Source organism: Sminthopsis crassicaudata, chromosome 2, assembly GCF_048593235.1.
Source record: "Sminthopsis crassicaudata isolate SCR6 chromosome 2, ASM4859323v1, whole genome shotgun sequence".
Lineage (NCBI taxonomy): Eukaryota > Metazoa > Chordata > Mammalia > Dasyuromorphia > Dasyuridae > Sminthopsis > Sminthopsis crassicaudata.
This window is the reverse complement of record NC_133618.1, coordinates 386,038,544-386,060,661: the sequence shown is the minus strand read 5'-3', so window position 1 is coordinate 386,060,661 and position 22,118 is coordinate 386,038,544. Positions and strand designations below refer to the sequence as shown.

The window sequence follows — 22,118 nt, the reverse complement described above, 5'->3', positions numbered from 1 at the left end:
ATGACCCTGGGTAATTCAGTTAATGCTCTTTAAAGACTACAAATTGCAGAAATTATGCTTGAATTGCATTGATAGAGGGAGTTTCCTTCCCGATAGTCCCCTATACTGATGGCACAATAGATCAAATCTCTATCCCTTCCAATGAGTTAGTATCATTAGTTTTCTCCTCCACAGGGACAAGGACAGAACACATTAGCAATATACATGTGCCCCATCACTACATTATTCACTACTACTCTTGGCACTGGTATCATACCCAAGTTTCCCAATAGCATTCTTTCCAGTTCGCTTGAATTCCAGCTGCTCAAATTGCAGCAAGAGCCCTCTCCTTTTCCCGTCATAGCTACAGGTTCCATTGACTACATTCTTAGACATTCGGGAATGACTGAGATGGAATCTGTGATTTGAATATGGATTGGAATAGATGATCTCTGGGATCTCTTCCAACTCTGAGGTTCTATTAATCCATGAGAGGAAGTAGTAGACCATAGGGGTAGTTCATTGGGAAGTGTTGATTCAAGAAGGAAGACAATTCCAAGGAGAATCTGGAATTTTCCAAGCAGAGATGATCCAGTGCAGCTTTCTAAAGTGGTCCCAGAAGTGGGGTGAGAAGGGATGGCATTCATATCAACCTCAGAAGAATGTGATTTGAGGAAGCTCAGAGGCCTCGTTTTGTCTGGAGCAGAAAGCATCCATTCTTTTGTTTCTGTGCTTCATTGGGTATGAAACTGGAGAGTGCACAATGATAAAATTTGAAGAAGAAAGGAGGTTATCACCTATTGGTGACAGAATCTAGGGCACAGGGTGGGGGAGGGAATGCTGGAGGTGACTAGAGGATTCTGGGTGAGTCAGGGAGGAGGAGGAACTGGAAGCTGAGGTCCTGACTCATCATCTTCTGACCTACTATAACAGTCTCCTGGGAGTCAGGAGACTTGGGTTCTAGACCCGTTCTGAGGAATTCACTCTGCTCTCTCAGAGTCCCAAAGGTGCTCATTGTGTGATTGTGGGATCTCTTAAGTTCTCAGAGTCTCAGTTTACTCCTTTAAAAATGAGAATAATTGTGTGTGCATCAAGGATTTTTTTATGAAGCACAAATGGAATAGTATATGAAAGAGTATTTTGAGAACTATAAAATATCTAACAATTGTTTTAGACATTCAAAGCTCCTTCAGCCAGGTCCTGAGGTTTCAAATCAAATGAGGTAATATTCATAAAAAGTATATACATCTGCATGTATATACATATATATATACTACATAAAGCTATGTATACATAGTATATAAATAAACATCCTCTTTCTATATATATTGTATACTATGTATACTATATAAAATATATAATATTTATAAAAGCACTGGGTACAATGCCTATTAGTAGGCTTTTAATAAATGCTTATTCCCTTCCTTCCTCTTTCCAATGCTTCTTCCAATGTAGACTGCCTCAGGCTCCCAAAGGGCCACATCTCCCTCTTGGCTCCAAATTTATTAGTAAGGCTTGGAGAGTACTTAGCACCCAGGGACCCAGGGAGGGCTGCTGGAGCCAGGCTCATCAGGTGGGTAAGAATGTCATGAATGCTAAATGTTCCTAATGGACTCAGCCTCTTCTCCCAGCCCCCAGTTCCTGCTGGGAGGACAGGGTTCACACATTCCTTCTGCTGTCTAGGAAGGGCCCCCTAGGGTCCATGTAGCCTCCCCACTGTCTCTGGACAGGACATTCTTCCTTCCCCCTCTCCACAATCAGACAAACTCAAGGTCCCCAGGGAGGGAGATCAGCTTCAGCCGTAGTCACTTGGCTCTGTCTGGAGGTTCTTTTGGGTGTCTAATTTTCAACTCCTAGATTTCAACTCCTAGAATGACTTCTAATTCTCACTGGGGTTCTGGACTGGGTCAGATATTAAAATGGCCTCCCTAAGATTGTTGCATACTTCAACAACAATACTATGTGATGATCAATTCTGATGGATGTGGCCATTTTCAACAATGAGATAAACCAAATCAGTTCCAATAGGGCAGTAATGAACTGAACCAGTTACGCCCAGTGAAAGAACTCTGGAGATGAATATGGACCACTACATAGAATTCCCATTCTCTCTGTTTTTGTCTGCCTGCATTTTGGATTTCTTTCACAGGCTAATTGTACACTATTTCAAAGTCCGATTCTTTTTGAACAGAAAAACAACTGTTTGGACATGTATATACATATATTGTATTTAATTTATACTTTAATATATGTAACATGTATTGGTCAACCTGCCATCTGGAGGGAGGGAAGAAGGGGAAAAATTAGAACAAAAGGTTTGGCAATTGTCAATGTTATAAAATTACCCATGCATATATCTGGTAAATAAAAACTATTATTAAAAATAAATAAAAAATAAAATGGTCTCTCTAGGCAGATTCTCTTAGGCATTCTCCTCCTGATTTTCTATGTAGATCTATAGTATCATACTGCCTTCATTTCAATTCAGTTTCATAAATAACCACTGAACTGGGCTGGAAACCTGGATCTACCATGGATTATACCACAATCTACCCTACATTTGTGGGTCATTTCCTCTCCACAGATTCATTTCCTCAAGTATAAAAGAGGTGGCAGGGGCTGGGCGGGTGAGAAGATTGGATCCTATCCCTGAGGTTCTTTAAATTTGTAAAAGCCTATGATTTTTTGGAATATTCGTTTGAGCACAATCCATCCCATCCATTCCCAGAAATCTGCCTTGTGTAAAGTAGGCACCCTAGTCAATGTTTAATGGAAGCTTCTTGAGGACAAACTGTTTCATTTTTATGTTGGTATCTCTGGCTCCTGGAGCAAAGGAGGTGTTTTAAAAAATGTTTCTTGATTAATCAATTGTCCAGGGAACCATGGAGAAAACAACAGATGTTATTAATTCAAGGGTAAACCCCAGACTTTTTCTGCATCTTTTGGGGGAGCAGTTTTTCCAAGATGAAGATGCCTAGTGGAATGAGCCCTGAGATGGGAGTTAGAAGAGTGGGTTCATATGCTGGTTTCACCAGATATATGACCTGGAAGGGCAGAGCAACCAGCTTTCCTAGACTTTGGTTTTCTCATGTGCAAAAATCCCTGAATCAGACTAGATGATCTAGAAGATCCTTTCCAATCCTAACAATCTATGATTCTAAGATTTACTTTGCAAAGCAGGCAATTAATTTACAAAACTTTTTTTTTTATCCAGGAGACATTACTGGTGGTAACAAATCGATCATTATTATTACTTTATGAATGACAAGCAAAAATGCCTAATGAAGAAAGTTGATTTCTCATGATCTCTTTCTTTTCTGAACACTCAGAAATTCACTTACTGTTTGTGCTTATTTTTTCTGTATAGATCTGCTATGGCTTTGTATAATTCTTTTCTCTCTTCCTTCCTCCCTTTATCCCTTCTTTCGTTCCTTCTCTTTTCTTCATGACATTCTTCCTTCTTCAATACACATTTACTGAGCACCCATTATGTGCAATGGCAGCTAATATGAAGGCAGGGATCCAAGGATGAGCTCCTACTCTAATAAGACTTATACTATGAGAGATTGGAAAAGCATAGTATTAACTATAATGTATAAGACAGACTATATGTAAACCAGAGAAGTATGAAGAAAGTGCTATGGACAGTTGCCAGAAACACAGATCTTTTTTCCTCTGAGTTGAGTGAATTCCGTCAAAGGATGTTTCATATAGCAATCCTTTGATAAATGTTGGCTAGTAAAGATGATACTCTTTTTGTGGTAGTCTACTTCAGGAAAGTAAACCAGATTTCTTGGGGCTACTATTAGAAACAGATCTTGACAATGAGTTTCATCCAATATATTAAATTTAACTGTGCTAATATTGTGCTTGTATGGGTATCTCAAGTGGCTCCTATATCAGCAAGATACCCTGAAGAAGAAGGGAGGCAAGAAAGTATGGAGTCTAAAGATGAGATGGGAAGAGGGTCTAGCCTTTGGGCGTAGAATCAGATTGGGGGAGAACACAGCCAGTTTGGGCCTAGGGAAGTGGGGAGTGCTTCAGCACCACGACAGATAGTGCCTAGACAAGGCACAGGAACACTATCAAAGCTATGAAAACTGTAGGGATGGATTCCTGTTTAAGAATTTGCATTTAGTTCTCATCTACTGTATATGTCACGTTCCTTACCATAAATTATCTGGTAAAGAGTGAGTAAGGATCTTCCTTTCTAGGTAAGTGTGGAAAAGAAATGGAGTCGGGGAGGGGAGCATGAGAATGAAAGCAGTCAACATATACTTGAGATGCTGCTGCCTCTTCTTAGTTCCTCTGACCTTGGGTCTGAACTCCTGTCCCACTGGAAGATAGAAAAAGAAAGAATCAATCAAAATTAATCTATGTAGTTCCAGAAGACAGACTAATGGGTGGAAGCTGAAGAAAAGGAGATTTTCGCCCAGTGTTAGAAAGATTACATTTAGTGCTGTCCAACAATAGGCCAGATTTTTTCGTGAGAGTACCGAGTCCTCCCAGGTGATATTCGAGCAGACACTGACTGACTGAAGTCAAAACTATGAGGGTGGAGATCAGACAGTTGGTCACTAGCTCTAAGATCCTTTCAGATATTCTATTATTTTATGATTCTATATTCTATGAGTAAGATTCTAAGAGGCCCCGGGATTTTGCCCAAGAGAAACACTGGAGGATATAGGCAGCAGCGAAAGGTTCCACAGACCCCGTCTCCAGTCACACTGTGTGAGCTCCTGGCTCCAAAAGTTGAAATCACTTGGACCTTCCTATCTGAAGGTAAGCCCAAATGCGCAAAAGCTCGTCCAAATACCTCTCCCTCGCCTCTGACTCCTTCCGCAGGGGTGCGGGCTGAGCACAGCAGGTGCTGCTTAGACAGTAACTGTGAGTGTCTTGCGGTCACACCAAAGTGTTGCTAACTGGGGTATTTTGGGAGTGGGGAAGGAGGGGAGCGGGGAAGGAGGGGAGCGGAGAAGGAGGGAGACTTGGCTTTTTAACACATCTCTGTTAACTAGATAAAGAAGCTGTGACACTGAACAGAGGTGCCTCTAGTATTCCCTCTCTTTATTCCCACCCTAAACTTGCCCACCCTCGCAAAGGGGAACGGTGGAGATGTCACAACAGCCAGGCGAGACTCCCTCTCCCTAGCCTAAAGTTTTGGGCAAATCAGCAATCTCTGCACTGAAGAAGATAGCTCAGTTATTTGTTTATTAGAAAAGAGTTCAGCTTCCTTGTAATCAACTCAAATTTGATACTTTTTTATTATGTCTTGTGCCAGGTACTATTCGAGGTGCTGAGATATTCACAAATTAAAAAAACAACACAGTCTGTCCTCCAAGGAGTTTATAATCTAATGGGGGAACTGCAATAAGAATGTGAAACAGTAAAATTCAAGAAGTTTTAAAGATGTTATAAAAGCAACAAACTTACAAAAATAATTATCTATGTTTAAAAACTATAGATGTTGTTGCTTATTTGAATTAACATAACCGGAGTTTTGTGCTATATATTACTCTAGTTGACTTTCAAAATTTATAAAAAGTATTCATCAGCTGCTACTCAGTGATTAAAAGATTGGTAATTTGTAATCCTAGCTTTAAGATCAACTAAACACTGAGGTTTTGATGCAGATACAATAGTTATAACATGACCCTACAGGAAAAATGACTTATGGAGAGATAATCAGGTGGCTTAGAAAAAGGATCTCCTCCACCAAAAAGTGTATCTGGAAACTATGGCACACACAATGTATAATGACAGGTTACCCTGTCTCATTAAAATTAAAATTTTATTACTCAAAATTCACAATCTGAATATGTGAAAAAAATGGAAAAAATGAAACTTTCAAATGATATGTATTTTTTATAAACTTGGAATCATATACTCCCAAAGTTAATAAAGCTTAGAACTACTAAAACTTTTGGTTCACTCCAACAAGGTAGAATGTGATAGAGATAAAGGGGAGCTCCAGATAAAGTGATCTAGGAAAACGTGAGAAGGGAAAATCCCTGACTTGGACTCAATGGTAGTAAGAAGGATAGAAATGAAGGGAATATGTGACTTCTTTTAGTGGTTTGACTGATTGAATAGGGGGGGCAAGGGTGAGAGAGGAGAAAAAAAAAAGACTCAAAATTTCATGGGGAGGAAGACCTGATCTTGGGAGGAGGAAAAAAAATGTTGAGTTTGGTATTGAATATGTTAAGTTTGGTAGCTATTTGCCATCTGGGTGGAAAAGTACTCATCAACAATCTCCTGTTCAGATAATCCCCTGGATAACTCATTGCTGTCTTCTAGGTATTTTGTGTGGTGACAGAGAGTATGAGGAACAGAACAGTTACTTAGTCAACAAGTATTCATTAAGACCTTCTTATATACCAGGGAAAGTGATCAGTGAAAATCAATCTTTGCTTCCTCCAATACTTAGGGGTGGGACTGTATCCTAGAAGGGAAATGGTTTGTCCTAAGGACCTACTCAATACAACACCCCAATTCTCTCCTTCACTTGTGTAGTTGACCTTGACAGAATTTTTTCCTTTGGAGAGAGAGTCCTTCACCAAAAAAAAAAAAAAAAAAAAAAAAAAAAAAAAAAAGCTATTTTAGGTTTAGAGATTTTCTAGCTAGCTCTAGAAGGAAAGACTTGCTTATATGAATCCATTTTCTCCAATTTCACTCCCCCCAAATTCTTAAATGTCCTTTATCCTCCAAATTCACTCTAACAAACAACAATTTATTGAGATTCTACTACGTGCATCTACTCTGATGCTGAAAGAAAGATAGTGGTGGGACATAAACAATATGTTGCAGTGTCCACAGCACTTGATTTGGAATAAGAGGACTTCCCTTTGTTATTTACTACTTGTGTAACCAAAGGTAAGTCACAACATCCTTGGATCATATTTCTTCATCTGTAAACAAAGAGATTGCCTTTGACACTAAGGATCCTTCCAACTTTATTTTTTAAATTCAATTAATTTTATTTACAGTTTCAAATTCTCACTTTCCATCCTCTACTTCCCACTGGGAAGACAAGATAAATAAATCCTATTACTAAAATGTATAGACATGCAAAACAAAATTCCATCTTAGCCATATTTCAAAGAAAGAAATAAATCAAATAGAAAAAAATATGTTTCATTCTGTACTCTAGGTCCTTCCATTGTCTGTTGTGGAGATGGAGAGTATATTTCATGATTAATTCTTTGGAATTGTGATTTGCTATTGTGCTGATCAGGGTTAGTAAGTCTTTCTTTTTTTAATTAAAAATTTTTTTTGGTTGTACATGTACATTTAAAAAAACACATTTCCTTATGAATTATGTTGGGAAAGAAAAAGCAAAACAAAATGAAAAAAAAAACATGAGAAAAAAAAAGCAGACAAAAATAAAAATAAAGTGAATACAACAATGTTGATTTACATTTAGTCTCCATAGTTCTCTTTCTAGATGCAGATGGCAATCTCCATCCAAACTTTATTGAAATTGCCTTGGATCACTGAGCCACTGAGAAGAACCAAATCTTTCATGGTTGATCATCACACAATCTTGCTGATTCTGTGTACAATGTAGTCCTTCTTCTGCTTTTTTTTACTCATCATCAGTTCATGTAAATCTTTCCAGGCCTTTCTAAAATCAGCTTGTTCATCTTCTTTTTAATAGAACTATAATATTATATTACTTTCACATACTATAACTTATTCAGCCATTCCCCAATTGATGGGCATCTACTCAATTTCCAATTCTTTGCCACCACAAAAAAAAAAAAGCTGCTACAAACATTTTTGCAATACGAATCCTTTTCTTTCCTTTATGATTTTTTTTGGGAATACAGACCCAAAGGTGACATTGTTGGATCAAAGATTATGCATAGTTTTATAGTCCCTTGGGCATAGTTCCAAATTGCTGTCCAGAATGGTTGGATTATTTCACAACTCCACCAACATGCATACTGTCCCAGTTTTCCCACATCCCTTCTAACAGTTATTATTTTTTCATTTTTTTATTATAGCTTTTTATTGACAAAATATATGCATGGGTAATTTTTCAACATTGACCCTTGCAAAAACTTCTGTTCCAACTTTTCCCCTCCTTCCCTCCACCCCTTCCCCTAGATGGCAGGTAGTCCCATACATGTTAAATACCAACATTTATTATTATCTTTTCCTATCATATTAGCCAATTTGAGAGATGAAGTGATACCTCTTGTTTTAATTTGCATTTCTCTAATCAATAATGATTTAGAGCATTTTTTCATATAACTATAGATAGAATTAATTTTTCATCTGAAAATTGTTCATATCCTTTGACCATTTATCATTTGGGGAATAACTTATACTCTTATAAATTTGACACAGTTCTTTATATATTTTAGAAATGAGATCTTTAACTCCTATGGGCAAAAGTGTTTATGGTAGTCTTTTTTGTAATGGCAAAGAACTGGAAACTGAGGATGTCCATCAACTGGGGAATGGCTTAATAAGGTATGGTATATAAATGTGATGGAATATTATTGTTATAAAAGAAATGATCAGCAGGATGATTTCAGAAAGGCCTGGAGAGACTTAAATGAACTGATGCTAAGTGAAGTAAGTAGAACCAAGAGAAAATTTTACACAACAAGATTATGTGATGATCAACTGTGATGGACTTGACTCTTTTCTACAATGAAGTGATTTAAGGCAATTCCAATACACTTGTGATGGAGAGAGACATCTGTGTTCAGAAGAGGACTACGAGGACTAAATATGGATTACAACATAGTATTTTCACCTTTGTTGTTGTTGTTTGTTTGCTTGTTTTTTTCTTATTTTCGCATTTTGATATTATTTTTCTTGTGCAGCAAAGAATTGCACAAGTTCTATATTGAATTACTTGCTGTCTAGGGGAACAGAGTTGGGGTAAGGGAGGGAGAAAAAATTGAACACAAGGTTTTGCAAGGGTGAATATTGAAAACTATCTTTGCATGTATTTTGAAAATAAAAAGCTATTATTGAAAATTAAAAAAAAAAAGAAATGAGGCCTTTATCAGAAACACTATAAAATTTTTTCTAGTGTTTCCCTTTTAGTCTTGTTTGTGTTGATTTTGTTTATACAAAATCTTTTTAATTTAATGTATTCAAAGTTGAATATTTTGCATTTCATAGTGTTCTCTAGTTTTTCTTTGGCCATAAATTCCTCCCTTTTCCAAAGATCTGATAAGTATACTGTTCTTTGTTCTCCTAATTTGTTATTAAGTCTTTCAAAGTTTATTGTTTTTACAATATTGCTATAACTATATAAATTGTTCTGTTTCTGCTCACTTTACTTTGTATCAGTCAGATAAGTCTTCTTAGGTTTTTCTAAAATAATCCCCTTCAACATTTTTTTTTACTTTTTTTAGTCATTAATTTTTTTAGCTCTTTATTTTCAAAATGTATGCATAATTTTTAACATTCACCTTTACAAAACCTTGTGTTCCAAGTTTTTCTCTCTCCCATCCCCTTAGAAAGCAAGTAATACAATATATTTAAACATATGCAGTTCTTCTATACATATTTCCACAATTATCATGATGCATAAGAAAATCAGCTCAAAAAGGAAAAATGAGAAAGAAAACAAAAAGCAAGCAAACAATTACAAAAATGGTGAAAATACTATGTTGTTGTTCATATTCAGTCCACATAATCTTCTCTCTGGGTGTAGATGACTCTCTTCCTCACAAGTCTGTTGGAATGGCCTGAATTACCTCATTATTGAAAAGAACCAAGTCCATCATACTGTAATCTTGGTGTTGCTGTGTATAGTGTTCTCTTGATTTTACTCACTTCACTTAGTATCAGTTTATATAAGTCTTTGCAAACCTCTCTAAAATCATCCTGCTTATTCTTTCTTATAGGACAAAAATATCCTATAACATTCATAAACAACTTATTCAACCATTCCCCAACTTATGGGCATCCACTCAGTTTCTAGTTCTTTGCCAGTTCAGAAGGGCTGCCACAAAAATTTTTGCACATGTGGGTCCCTTTACCTCCTTTATGATCTCTTTGGGACACAGATCCAGTAGAGGCACTGCTGGATCAAAGGGTATGCACAGTTTCATAGCCCTTTGGACATAGTTCCATATTGCTCTTCAGAATGGTCAGATCAGTTCACAACTTCATCAACAATGTATTAGTATGCCAGTTTTCCCACATGCACTCCAACATTTATCATTATCTTTTCCTATCATCTTATTCGATTTGAGAGGTATATAGTGGTACCTCAAAGTTGTCTTAATTTGCATTTCTCTGATCAATAGTGTTTTAGAGCATTTTTTCAAATGACTAGAAATGGTTTTAATTTTCTTATATGAAAATTGTCTGTTCATATCCTTCCACCATTTATCAGTTGGAGAATGGCTTGTATTCTTATATTTGAGTCAATTCTCTATATATTTTAGAAATGAATTCTTTATCAGAACCCTTGGATGTAAGAAAAATTGTCCCAGTTGTCTGCTTCCCCTCTAATTTTGTCTGCAATAATTTTGTTCGTACAAAGCCTTTCTAACTTAACATAATCAAAATTTATCCATTTTGCATTTCATAACATACTCAAGTTCTTCTTTAGCCACAATTTCCTTCCTTCTCCGCAAATCTGAGAGGTAGACTTTGTTTTTCTAATTTGCTTATAGTATCACTCTTTATATCTAAATCATAAACCCATTTCCACCTTATCTTGGTATAGAGTGTTAGATGTTGGCCTATGCCTAGTTTCAGCCATATTATTTTACAATTTTCCTAGCAATTTTTGTCAAATAGTGAGTTCTTATCCCAGAAGCTAGGGCCCCTTCAACATTTCTTATAGCACAATAGTATTGGATCACATTCATATATTATAACTTGTTTAGTCATTCCTGAGTTTCCAATTCTTTGCTATTAAAATGGCTATGAATATTCTTATACATATGTCTCCTTTTTCTCTTTCTTTGATTTCTTTGGAGAATAGACATAGTATTATCACTGGGTCAAAGAGTATGCACAATTTAATAACTTTTGGGGCATATTTCCTAACAGTTTTCCAAGTTCACAGTTCTTCAGTAAATTCATGGGCTTATTTTCTCATATCTCCCTGAATATTTGTCATTTCCCCCTTCTTCGTCATTTTAGACAATGGGTTTTAAAATTTTGTTTTTTAATTTGCATTTCTTTAATGGTGATTTAGGGCATTTCCCTCTTTATGGCTGTTAGATTTTTTTCTTTGAAAATTATGTATTCATATCCTTTCTCAAATGGGGATGGCTCTTATTTCTATAAATCTGACCCAGTTCCCTTCATAGACACTTGCTTCAAAGAGTTCTTCCCCAGTTTCTTTATTTTTCATGTTTTTCATATGCCTATGATGTCACCCTTTGTCTAAATCATATGCCCATTTTGAGCTTCTCTTGGTATATGGTATGAAATGTTGATCTATGCTAGATTCTGCTAGAATACTTTCTGGTTTTCCCAAAAGTTTTTATCTAATAGTGACCCAATGGCTAGGATTGTTAGGTTTATCAAACACTAGGTTACTATAGTCATTTGATTTTGTCTTTTATGTAACTAATCTGTTCCACTGATTAATTCCTCTGTTCTTATATTGTCCAGAATTATTTTGATAATTACAACTTTACCAGACAGTTTGAGATTTGTTCTGCTATTCCATCCTTTCCACTTTTTCGACTGATTCCTCTGATATTTCTGTCCTTTTGTTCCTTTAGGTGAATTTTGTTATGGTTTTTTCTAGTTCTAGAAAGTAATTCTTTTGTAATATGATTAGTATGACACTGAATAAATAAATCAATTTAGGTAGACTGTGATAATATTGATTGTTATTATACTGATGTGATTATTATATTTGGCCTACTTCTGAATATTAGATTTTTTTTCAGTTATTTAGATCTATCTTTATTTGTGTGAAAAGTGTTTGTAATTGTGTTTATATGGGTTCCTGTGTTCTTGGCAGGTAGACTTCCAAGTATTTTATACTGTTTGTAGTTATTTTAAATGGAATTTCTCTTTTTCTTACTAGTTTTGTTGATAATATACAGGAATGCTGATGATTTGTATAGATTTATTTTATATTGTACAATTTTGCTGAAGTTGTTAATGATTTTAATTAGTCTTTTTAATTGACTTTTTAGGATTCTCTAAAATATCATTTTCATTGGCAGTGATAGTGTTGTTTCCTTATTTCCTATACTTAATCCTTCATTATCTTTTTATCTTATTACTGCAAAAAATATTACAAATTTCTAGTACAATTTTGGATAGTTATATTGATAAGAGATCCTTGCTTCACCCCTGATCTTACTGGGAAAGCTTCTAACTTATTTCCATTAGAGATAAAACTTGCTTTGGGTTTTAGATAAATACTACTAATCATTTTAATAAGAGTTCCATTTATTCCTGTGCTTTCTAGTATTTTTAATAGGTATATTTCACATTTTGTTGCATTGTGTTGTATCTTGTCAAAAGCTTTTTTTCTGAATCCACTGAAATAACATGATTTTGCTATTTTCATTATAGTTATGGTTACTTATGCTTATCATCTTTTTTTTTTAAATTAAAGCTTTTATTTTCAAAACATATACATAGATAATTTTTTTTTCTTTTCTTTCTTTTTATTTATTTATTTATTTATTTTTTTTTTGAGGCTGGGGTTAAGTGACTTGCCCAGGGTCACACAGCTAGGAAGTGTTAAGTGTCAGATCACATTTGAACTCAGGTCCTCCTGAATTCAGGGCTGGTGCTCTATCCACTGCGCCACCTAGCTGCCCCCCACAGACAAATTTTCAACATTCACCCTTGCAAAACCTTGTATTCCAAAAAAATTTTCCTCCCTTATCCCCATCATCTTTCCTAGACAGCAAGTAGTTCAATTCATTTTTCTAATAGTGAACAAACCTTATATTCCTGGTACAAATCTAGCCTGGCAGAGTGTATAATCTTTGTGATAGTTCCTTGATAGAATTATTTTAGTAATCTAATTCCCATTCTGTTAATCTGGGCAATTTACATTTTTAAAATATTCATTTATTGTCATTTAGTTGGACAAAATATTTTCTACTAATTGCTTTTATTTCATTTTCATTGGTTGTAAATTTACTTTTTTCATTTTTGATACTGGTAATTTATCTTTCTTCTCTTTCTTTTTTTTACCAGTTGGTACTTACATGTTCAGAATTGTTATTAATTCATTATCTATTGTAGTAAAATGTAAATGTAGTAAAATGTATTTTTAGTAAACAAAGTTTCCCTGTTTATCTCTTTTAAGGAGATCTATTTTTTCTTTTATTTGTCCAAGATTATCATGATTACCACTCCTGCCTTTTTTTTTTTTTTTCCTTTACTGGAACTCTTTCTGCTCTTGTTCCTAATTTTGCTTCTTTCTGTTTCAAATTGTGTGTGTGTGTGTGTGTGTGTGTGTGTGTGTGTGTGTGTGTGTGTTTTAATAAGGAACATATTATTGGATTTTGTTTTTTGATTCATTCTATAGACTTCTTTCATTTTATGAGTGAGTTTATCCTATTTCCATTCACAGTTATTATTTATTGCTAACTGTATTTCGCTCCATTCTACTCCATTCTACTTATCTTTTTTTCAGTTATCCGATTATTTTTTTTTAAATATATTTTGCTTCTGATCATTGTTTCCCTTAATTCATCATCCTATTTATTTCTTCCCCCTGTCTTTTTCTTAACTCTTTTTCTTCATACATTCCTGTTGGATAAAATGAATTTCTGTGCCCAATTTTATGTGTATGTATATTCTTCCTTCCTTGAACCAATTCAGATGAGAGTGAAGTCCAAGTATTTACCACTCCCCTCCCTCATTGCCCTCTCCATTGCACAAATTCTTACTTGTGTGCCAAATTTATGTGAGATATTTTCTCCATTCTTCCTCTATCTTCCCTTCCCTTCCAGTGCATTTTTCTTCTGTATTCATTTAATTCTTCTTTTGAGATTATCCAGACCCAGTAGAATCATACTGAGGCTCTCTGTCTAATTAGACTCCCTATAAGACTTTGGGTGATGACAAATTTCTGAGAAGTACATTTATCATTTCCCCAGATAATAATGTTAATAGTACCTTTTTAGATCCTTATGATTTCTCTCTGTTTCTGTCTCTGTCTCTGTCTCTGTCTCTGTCTCTCTGTCTCTCTGTCTCTCTCTGTCTCTCTGTCTCTCTCTCTCTTTCTCTCTCTCTCTCTCATATACACACACAAACATCCCCCACCCCCATTCCCCCAAACATTTGGACACCCTTCCCCCTACATGTATGTGTATATATACTTACATTTATGCACACATCTTTTTATGCTTTTCTGGTGTTTGAATGTCCAATTTTCTAGACAGATTTGGTCTTTTCATCAGGAGTGGTTGAAAGTTTTCTATTTCTCTAAATATCAATTTTCCCCATGTTAGCTTATTCTTCATTATAATCCTAGGTTGTTTGCCATCTAGAATATCATATTCCAAGTCCTTTGTTTCTTTTGAGTGGTGGCTGATAAATGTTGTCTGATCATGAGAATGGGATCATGGTACTTGAATGCCTTTTTTTTCTGGCAACTTGGAGTATTTTCTCCTTGACCTTAGAGTTTTGGATTTTGACTGCAATATTCCTAGAAGTTTTTATTTTGAAATTTCCTTCAGGAGATGACTGGTGGATTTTTTGAATTTTTAGTTTTCCCTCTGATTGTAATATATCCAGGCAGTTTTCCTTTATAATTTCTTGAAATATGATGTCTACAGCCTTTTTTTTTTTTTTTTTTTTTTTTTTTTTTTTGTTCCTGACTTTCAGGTAGACTCATGAATCTCTCTTCAATCTGTTTTCTAGGTCAGATTTTTTCCTATTAGATATTTAATATTTATATTTTACTTCAAAATATTTTTATTGTTGAGGAGCCAGTATTTTAAATTTTTTTCAATCTTTTGATCCCGCTCTAAATCTATAATCCTTTGTATAGGACATGATCTCTATCTTAAACACTTTAGTATAAATTCTCTTCTCCCTTTTTTATCTCTATCTTTTAGCATTCTTTTCCTCTGACTCCTGAGGATTGAGGAATAATTTTTAGAATCAAAAGGGTCCTCAGAAATTATTTAGTTCAGTGGTTTCAAACTCAGGGCAGAAAAGGATTCCACTAAATCATAAATCAAGATCCCTCTGGGTTGCATATTGACAGAGAGAGAGAGAGAGAGAGAGAGAGAGAGAGAGAGAGAGAGAGAGAGAGAGAGAGAGAGAGAGAGAGAGAGAAATCATAAGGATCTAAAAAGGTACTGTTAACATTATTATCTGGGAAAATGATACATGTACTTATCAGAAATTTGTCATCACCCAAAGTCTTATAGGGAATCTAATTAGACAGAGAGCCTTGTATGTTGTTATTTTTTTATTTCTAAATTTTCCTAATTAGATTTCAACCTTGTTTAGGTCCATTTGGGACAGTTGTGGCCAGGGTGTTTGACATCTCTACATTCCAACCCCTCTTCTTCATTTTGTGCAGTTGAGAAAACAGAAGGGAAGTGGTTTGCCTAAATTCACACAGAATTAGTGAGTAGAGTTGTATTGAAACCCAGCCTTCCTGACTGTTAGGTTAATGCTCTTTCCATTATACTTACTCTCAAAGCTAGTTATCCAAGTTCTTCCCTGAATCTAAAAACATGGGATATAGGATCTATGAGAAGATGTTAAAGAAACAGTTGATTCAACCTTGAGAAAAAAAGGCAAGAGAAGTCTCACTGACTAGATTCAAGTATGCAAGCATTTTCCATCTTTCCTGGGGAGAGAAGCAGAGCATATAGATCCATATCATACAACCTCACATCTGATTGTAAGCCCCTTTGTCCTGTTCTCTGTTTCTGGCATGTAAATCTGATTTTCCTGGTGACAGTAAAAGCTCCTAACCCCTGGAGTACACAGATTATATTAATGTTGAGAAGAGCCATAGAGATAATTTATTTATTTATTTATTTGTTTATTTATTTATTTATTTATTCTTTTAAAGGCAATTGGGGTTAAATGACTTGCCCAGGGTCACATAGCCAGGAAGTGTTAAGTGTCTGAGACCACATTTGAACTCAGGTCCTCTTGACTTCAGGGCTGGTGCTCTATCCACTGCGCCACCTGGCTGCCCCCATAGAGATTATTTAGTTTAACTGCTTTAAGAGGAAACGGGGTCCTTTCCTATGGGATCAGATGCATATTGACTCCCAAATCTGTAATCTCTAATGATTAATAATAATAATTTCTAATTGTGCTAATAATATTAATCTATTTTCTATCTTCAGCTTTTATTATTTTATTCAGTTATTATCCTTCCAACTGGTTATCTCTTCATCTATGATTTACTAGTTCCTCAAACTCAATGTGCTCCAAACTGAAATCTCCCTTAAATTTCTCCCATTTCTAACTTCCCTCTGGTGTCATTTTCCTCTCAGTCATCTAGGATAGAAACCTCAGAGTTGTTCGAGTCTTATCTTTTCCCCTCCTTGGTTCTAATCAATGGCTAAATCCTGTAGATTCTACTATCACATGTTTCACACTGATGTGCTTTCCATTGCTCTGACCTAAATTACTCTCAACTCTTTCCTGGACCATCATAATTGACTCAGCTGGGTTTTCTGCTTCCAGTTTCTCCCCTCTGCAATCCATTCTTTATGCAGCTGCCAAAATTAAAGGGAAGAAAAATTGGAAAGATCAATGGGAACCAGGTAATATCTTTGAGATGAAATAGAAACTCTTCCTCATAATCTAGCTCACACTTACTTTCTAGTCTTGTTTTATATCACTCTTCTTAAGCATTCTACATCCTGGAAAGACTGGGCTACTAGCTGTATCCTAAAGTGACCATGCCATTCAATGCTTCAAAGGAAAAGCCAGTATTGGTTGCCATTCCTGGAATGTGCTTTCTTTTTATTTTTGCCTTTCCAACTCTCTTTCTTTCATTCAGCTATCTCTGAATTCCCCTCCCCCCCTTTTTGCACCTCTCTTCATATATAAATTATTTTTAATTTCTGTATTTATAATAGTCAAAATGATTTGGTTGCTCAAAGTAATTATTAAAATAATATTGTTACTGTATAAAATAATTTTTGTTAGATATTACTGATAACAATAAGATATGAAAAATTCAAATAAAAAGCATTGGTAAAGATGTGATTAAAATCTCTTTTTTGCAGATATGATGGAAAACATGAAAATCTTCAACAAAAAAAATTAATCAGGGTAATAAATGATATTAGGAAGATCATGAAATATAAGCATACCCACAGAAATTATAAATATTTCCATGTTATCACTAACAGAATTCTGAAGAATTTTATGAGAAAAATGTAACACTTGTAATACTGAAAAAATTTCAAATGAGATATAAAGCAGAAAGAATAGGTATAGGAATTACTCTTTGATTTCATTGGAATAGATAATTCATAGATAGAGAAACTCTAAAAATTCAAGCTGGAAGGTCATTTGCAAATTGTATTTTTGGAGAGTTGTCTAGAGGAGTTATTTGTCTTACCCAGAGCCACATAGGCAGCATGTATCAAAGGAACTATAGTTTCTGGCTTGCAATTCTCCCCATTCTAAAAGGCTCTTTCTCCATTTTTTGTGATAGCAAAGTTTAGGATTAAAAAAAAAATTACCAAGTTGTTTTTCCTTGAGATCAGGAATTTTAAAAGACAAACACACACACACACACACACACACACACACACACACACACACAACCCTTTGAATTCTCAATGTCTAATAAATTCTTGCACACAGAAGAAAATTGATAACCTTTTTGTTTTTTTTTTGAGGTTCAGAGAGGTTAAATGATTTGTCTTAGGGGCAGCTAGGTAGTGCAGTAGATAGAGCACCAGCCTTGAATTCAGGAGGACCAGAGTTCAAATGTGATCTGACACTTAACACTTCCTATCTGTGTGACCCTGGGCAAGTCACGTAACCCCAGCCTCAGGGGGGGAAAAAAAAGAAGAAAAAAAAATGATTTGTCTTAGATCACACAGAGAATAAATGGTTAGCTTCAGGATTCAAGTCTTCTGCCTCTAGGTTCAGGGTTCTTTTAATAAGACTGCCACTTTGTATTTTCCTTAGCACCTACTATAGGCCTAAGCATCTACCTACCTAGTAGATAATTCATTGAACTGAATGGAAATAATATAAAGGAGGTGACATAATCATCAGGAAGAATTTACCTATAAGTGAAGAGCTGTCATAGTTTGGAACAGATCCTGAAAGGAAGATGTGTAATCTCCATCTCAGTTTTGTTTTTTGACATGCACAGGACGCAGCATACCTAATTGCTCTCTTTTTGGATGGACAGTGGTAATTCTCTGCCCTTTCGCCTACCACCTTTCCTATTCCCTCTCTTGATAGTAAGTGACCAGTTATGCCCTTGGTGATATTGTTTCTATGTACATTATCATTAACTAGTCAGTTTGGGAGGCAAAGATTCCTAATTTGTATATTGTAACATTGTATAGTGTATTATACATTGTATAATACATTATAGTATATTATATTATACATTGTATAATACATCATTGTATTATATATTGTACAATACTATGTATACATGTACATTGTATAGATCTTGGGGCATCGAGGCAACACAATGGATAGAGCACTGGACTTGGAGCCAGGAAGATCTATATTGAAAGCTGAGTCTATGATATTCTATTTCTCTTAGTTTCTTCATCTGCAAAATAAGGATAATAATACTACCTGGGTTGTTGTAAAGATCAAATTGATTGTTGGTAAAGCCTTTTGCAAACTTTAAAGCACCATTTAAATACTATTTTTGCTGTAGAAGCCTGGAAGGAGATGTGGACATGTGAAAACTTTTGGTAGAAATGCTCCCTCTCCTGGTAGTATTTGGCATAGCAGGTTCATTAAGGAAATCCAGTTTAATTTAATTATTAAGTAATTGCTGTCAAAGTAAGTCTGTTTATGCTGAGTAACATGATGGATATCACTTGGATGTCACTCTTGTTCCTCCAGCTCCAGAAGTTTATTGGCTGCCTATGCTCTCCATGGAAGCAGTCTAATGGGCAGTAATTTCCTTTGGGCACAAATCCTAAACTTCTTATATGCATTAAATGCCATTCAGAACCAGTAGAATATGCTTTCCATTGCGGCTAGGGTCTTTTTCTTTTCCTAATTCTCCAAAATCCTTACGGATGCTTTTCATGGATTAACAGGTTTGGGGTTGCACTAATTGCTTTCTTACACCTTGTATGATGAGATCACTTACAACAGGACACTGTACTCTTTTATTGATTGGAACAATCATTTGGCTTCATGTGAGGCAGACCTAATGCTTTTGTGATCACAATCTTCTTGGCCAGCCTCACAACTTAAATTCCCACATTAAAAAAAATTCTTATTTTTTAATTATAGCTTTTTATTTTCAAAACATATGCATGGATAATTTTTTGACATTGATCCTTGCAAAACCTTGTGTTTCAAATTTTTCCCTCTCTTCCTCCAACCCCCTCCCCTGGACGGCAAGTAATCCAATATATGGTTTTTAAAATTATGTATATATTTTATTAAAGTTTTTTATTTTCAAAACATACACATGAATAATTTTTCAACATTAACCCTTGCAAGACCTTGTGTTCCAATTTCCCCCCTTCCCTTACTCCCTCCCCTAGATGGCAAGTAATCCAATATATGTTAAACATGGTAAAAATATATGTTAAATCCAATATGTGTTTACATATTTATACAATTATCTTGCTGCACAAGAAAAATCAGATCAAAAAGGGGAAAAATGAGAAAGAAAACAAATTGCTAACAAACAACAAAAAAGAGAGAAAATGCTATGTTGTGATCCTCACTCAATTCCCACAGTCTTCTCTCTGGGTAAGATAGCTCTCTTCATTACAAAATTATTGGAATTGGCCTGAATCATATCATTGTTGAAGAGAGCCATATCCATCAGAATTGATCGTGGTATAACTTTGTTGTTGCCGTGTATAATGATCTCCTGGCTCTGCTCACTTCACTTAGCATTAGTTCATCTAAGTCTCTCCAGGCTTCTCTGAAATCATCCTGCTGGTCATTACAGAACAATAATATTCCATAACATTCATATGCCATAACTTATTCAGCCATTCTCCAACTGATGGGCATCCACTCAGCTTCCAGTTTCTTGCCACTACAAAAAGGGCTGCCACAAACATTTTTGCACATGTGGATCCCTTTCCCTCCTTTAAGATCTCTTTGGGATATAAGCCCAGTAGAAACATTGCTGGGTCAAAGGGTATAATAATGCCCATATTCTGCATATGGTCATGTTGCTAGTCATCCCTATTTAAGCTGGGGATGAAGGATTAGCTAGAAGATATATTTTCACCTATGACATGTTCCTTTCTGCCTTTTCCTGTGTGAGGGGCCCTATTCTCTTTGAATCACAGTTCACCTTCATCTCCATTGTGGAAATCACCATGGTTTCTGATGCAGGGGATATTTGAATCCATGTTATTATTTCTGGTCTATGGCATATACAGGTCCAGAACAGATGTCTATCTCTTAGCTGGTGGTATATAACTTGACTCTCATCAGAATACAGACCAACGGGTTGCTGTCTGTCCATCTACTTTTCAGAGATAGAACTCGAAGTTGTGCAAAAGGTAGTAAGATTCATTTGAAGTCTCCATCTGTCAATATGGCCTCTGATATCCTGTACAAGACTGCCCCCAAGCCATCTAAGCTGGCATTAGCATGTTAACATGAAAAACTTACATAGAACTGCACAGAGTATCAGTCACTTAATTAGGTCCACAAAGGCCTAATCATATTTTCTTTTATGTTTGTTTTTGCACCAGACCTGTGATTTCATTTATTTAGAGAATGCTCAATGAGGAAATGCCTCTTACTAATGAAAATGAGTACCTACTTCTTGTTGCTGCTGTTCAGTAATCTTTGTGACCTTATTTGGGGTTTTCTTGGTAAAGATACTGGAGGGGTTTGCCATTTCCTTCTCCAGCTCATTTTACAAATGAGGAAACTGAGGCAAGCAGGCTTAAGTGACTTGTCCAGAGTCATACAGTTAGTAAGTGTCTGGGGCTAGATTTGAATTCAGGTTCTCTTGACTTTGGACCCAGTGCCCTCATCCATTGCGTCCAAGTGCCTTATATGACACTTATAATTTGAATAGTTGTATGTGGGCACTGACCTGGCTAGAATCACATAGGTAGTATGTGTCAGAGGCAGGACTTCCATCCATCTCTTTCTGATTCTGAGCTCTTTCTCCTTGTTTGACTCTATTCCTAATCCCAATGAGATCCAAAGGATACCAAGGGATAAAGTCCAAGCTATCCTTTCTAATTGGGACACTGCTTTTGAGTGTCTCTTCTGCCTTTCTTTTTGTATTTCCCAATGATATATTGGTGAGATCACTAAGGGACTTTGTAAATATAGCATATTCCTTTTGCAATTCTGATTGATGATTACCAACAAACCTGCCAAGTGAATTCTGTGCATGTAGCCAAATGACAGGGCTTCTGTCTTCTTAGGGTAAGTGCTAGATATACTGAAGCTATTGTATCCATATTTTTGCTCATGTCCAAATTTTCTCTTGGAAACCATAGATGACCTATAATGTAACACTGGCATGAGCAATTCTTTTTACTAAAATTATATTGGCCCAGTACATATACATGTTGTTGTTTAAATTTTATTTATTTAATATTTTTCCCCAATCACATTCAAAACAAATTTTTTTTTCTTTTTTCTTTTTTTTTTATTATATATATATATATATTTTATAATATTATCCCTTGTATTCATTTTTCCAAATTACCCCCCCTCCCTCTATTCCCTCCCCCCGACGACAGGCAATACCATACATTTTACATGTGTTACAATATAGTCTAGGTACAATACATGTGTGCGAATATCATTTTCTTGTTGCACAATAAACATTAGAATCCGAAGGTACATGCAACCTGGGCAGACAGATATTAGTGCTAACAATTTACATTACCCTCCCAGTGTTTCTTCTCTGGGTGTAGCTACCTCTGTCCATCATTGATCAACTGGAAGTGAGTTGGATCTTCTTTATGTTGAAGATTTCCACTTCCATCAGAATACATCCTCATACAGTATTCAAAACAAATTTTTTTACATTTGTT

At 35.5% G+C, this 22,118-nt stretch overlaps 1 protein-coding gene and 1 long non-coding RNA gene across 6 annotated transcripts in view; one reads left to right on the top strand and one right to left on the bottom strand.

Annotated features, from left to right (window-relative positions):
- Positions 1 to 3,114: 3,114 nt before the first annotated feature.
- LOC141553529 (uncharacterized) lies at positions 3,115 to 4,531 on the bottom strand. The gene is made up of 3 exons (XR_012485497.1): positions 4,431 to 4,531; positions 4,150 to 4,315; positions 3,115 to 3,535 (listed from the first exon to the last, which is right to left on the bottom strand). It is a non-coding gene; the product is annotated as an uncharacterized LOC141553529 (long non-coding RNA).
- Positions 4,532 to 4,652: 121 nt separating this feature from the next.
- FAM13B (family with sequence similarity 13 member B) overlaps positions 4,653 to 22,118 on the top strand; it is a 155,594-nt gene continuing 138,128 nt past the window's right edge. For all 5 annotated transcript variants that reach the window (XM_074291409.1, XM_074291408.1, XM_074291406.1 and 2 more), the window contains exon 1: positions 4,653 to 4,761. The gene's annotated coding sequence lies outside the window, so the exon portion shown is untranslated. The remainder of the gene's footprint in view (positions 4,762 to 22,118) is intronic.